The sequence below is a fragment of the Anneissia japonica genome, unplaced genomic scaffold (genome assembly GCF_011630105.1).
Source record: "Anneissia japonica isolate Jap-2015-1 unplaced genomic scaffold, ASM1163010v1 scaffold2950_len93424_cov113, whole genome shotgun sequence".
NCBI classification, from domain to species: Eukaryota; Metazoa; Echinodermata; class Crinoidea; order Comatulida; family Comatulidae; genus Anneissia; species Anneissia japonica.
The window spans coordinates 16,814-20,165 of NW_022757465.1; positions in this window are offsets into that span (position 1 = coordinate 16,814).

A 3,352-nucleotide genomic window follows, 5' to 3' on the forward strand; every position below is an offset into this window, starting at 1 on the left:
GGAGGTCCTATAACAACAGAGTATGCAAATGTGTTGGATAAAGCACTATGGCTAGTCTGCCAGAAATAATCAATCCTAATAAACAAAATTAAAAGAACAAAAGACCCATGATAAGAAACTGTGGGAAATAGCATAAAACATGTTAAAGTCAATACATAAGAAAAAGCAATCGCATCTAATCAGATGTGAAATAAATAATATAAATAATATATCAAATCTATAAACTACAGTATTTATAAAAACCAAGAAATAAAATTGCACTGTGTGGATGAAAGCTCGAGAATAAATTTTATTCTATTATATCTTAAAAGTGCTGCTCTCATTCATTTTTTAATCAAGTAAATTGCCATTTCTATTTTGCTTTTTTGCACTTAAAAAAATAGAAATAACTTAATAAAAATTAATAATAATATTTTTTTTAAAAATAAAACATCAATTAAATTGCCATTTAGATTCCTTTTTTGCAGTTAAATAATAGTAACATTATTATTATTATTATTACATTAATTATTATAAAACAATATTGTTTCACGGAAGCAAAATCACAATTTTTCAGAAATTCAGTCTGGGTATTAGTAAACCCCCACAAACAATCCATTGTTTGTGGGTACTAGTAAACCCCCACAAACAATGGATTGATTTGAACGTCAATTATTTTTAAGAGTCCTACAATCATATTAACAGGGTTTGAATGAGGTTCGCAGCATGTTTGGAGGTTTATGGTGTATTTGCAAGTATTTTTAGTTCCTTTGTGACCTTAAGGTCACAAGGAACTAATGGGATAATTCGAACATGAAATGTATGTGTGTGTGTGTGTGTGTGTGTGTGTGTGTGTGTGAGCAAAGTGAGCAGCGTGTTTGTAAACGAATAGGCTCCTAAACGGTGCCTCACGGTGGGTATAATGTTTTCCTCATAGTAACTGGTGGACATGTAGTTGTGCAAGAATTGTTTGTTTTTTATGTTAGATGAGAAATGTAGGACGTACGCGATAAAACATATACCCCCTACCATCATTTTTGAGTCGTTTTTAGGAGAAAATTTCGATATACGCATGCGTCGGAAAAACTTTGCTGACATTTTGTTTTTCATCGCGAGAGGGTAAGCGAGCTCCATAATGCATACCTTGTTGGTGTAGTCATGGAGGTATATATTTTATACCTCCATGGTGTAGTTGACCAATTGTTTACGGGATCGTCGGTAGGGTTAGGCCTCTGTCGTGTTATTAAAAATGAAAAAAAGTGATCTAACCAAACACGGTCTTTACATAATGGATATTGGATCGAACGTGTTTAATATTTTGCGGAAATTTTGTTTTCTATCGCGAGAGTATAACAGTTTACACTAGAGAAGTTGTCTGTGTTGTTTATGCGAACGTCTAGGCCCTAGCGTGAACTTAGGTAGTTGTGGTAAGTCGACTACTGCTTGTCGTCTAGTAGGTTTAACGTGTGTTTTAGTAAAAATTAACGTGATCTGAACAACATTTTACATTATAGTATTGAATCGAATGTGCTTACCTACCTAAAGTCTTTTACACACGATGAACACGGCAATTGACATTGCTGTTGGTGTGCAATACACTACTATAACAGTTCCCTGGCAATACGTACAAAACACGACGACGACAGCAGCATTCAGTCAGTCTTGTTAAAATAAATAATATATTGGTCTACCACAAGACTACCATACAGATCAATAAACAATAATCCGCGACAAAATAAAAATCAAGAGTATTTGTAACGATTGAATATGTAGCATAAATGCATTCATATAAACACAACTTACTATTCTGACCAGACTTCATGACCTCCATTACTGGAATTAGACCCTAGAGGTCTGTGGCTTGATAAACCACAGAGCAAAAGTTGACAGTTTTTGGCGGCATTAGTTTGATCATGGATAGACTATTTACAATGTTGAAATGAAATTCCTCTAGGCCTATATATAAAAAAACTAAAAGAAAGTGGTGCAGTTACTGTACTTTAAACACAGAAAAACGTACGTGTCGTCAGTATTATGAAGTTTTTTGTTTACGACTGCTGTGTAATTTTACTGGTTTACAACATAGTCATGTCATGTATACTTGAATATGTAAAATAACTATTCTACTTATTACGCATGCGTGTCACTAAGCAGATTTTGAACGAAGAACGAAAGAAAATTTGTCAAACCATGGAGGAGGTATGTCAAACAATGAAGACTATTTTAGTAGATGATAAATGGATAAGTTTGACTTCTAAAACCGCCAACTTTGGTTCTGTGGTTTGACCAGTCAAGTTCAAAACAGTGGCAAGTCTGCCAAATTGTGAAAAAATAAAAATGAAGGACATTTTGTGGTGTAACCCAACACCACCCCAGCCCTACCATGGTTTTGGTTAAGGTGGGAGCTTTTTAGGATATGACAGCTTTGGATAACCGAAAATGTTAATCATACTTCAAAATTTGTTATCTTAAATTGACGTCCCGATTTCCGATGTCAAAAACACCAAAAAATAGGTACGTCCCTATTTTTAGAATAAAAAAAAATAATTGCAAGAAGTATCCACTAGTACTTGCCAGTGTGATGAAAGGAATATAATAGTCCGTGGTCCCCCGGGTATAATCCCATCCCCATGAACGCGAAACTGTCCCGATTTGGGGGGGGGGGGAATTATACCCCGGGATGACCAGACGGATATGACGATCGTTTTGCAAGGTGGTTTTCACCTACGATTCAATAGCCTATCAAAACAATATTCGGGCGAAGAAATCAGTCTTGCATGATGTAACCAGTTATTTTTAGCAGCCAATTTCTGTGGAAACACGCGAGTCTTCACGTTGTGAATTAACGATCCGATCAGCCCACTGGGCAGGTCTTTTTAGGGACGGACCGTGGTGTTGTCTATCTTTCCTTTAGCCGCAGTTAGCGAGTTGCTTATTTTTAGCGACAGTAAACAACAAAGTAATTTACAAGAATGGGCTTTTTGTTTTAATTTATGGCGACCAATATCAGTTTTAAGCAATTTTTAGAGTTTCAAGTCGGCAGAGTTCGGAGACAATTCCTTTATTTTTTGAGCATTTGTTAAATTTATCGACCTAGGCAAGGCCTGCTAGGCCGACTTACCCAATCCTCAGACCCTGGGACATCACCCGGGGAAATTCGTGTACGCGAAGTTGGGCGTAAAGTCGGTGTGGGATTCTACCCGGGGAACTATGGTAATATTTTATAGCAGTAGTGACTGAGAAAATTTTCTCTATTGTTGAAAAAACAAAACCAATCTTCGAGCTAGCATGACAACAAAAACTTAAAGTGCTTTAATGACACACAAGCTGGAAATGTTGAACAGAGATTATAAGTGTCATTCGAATAAATATT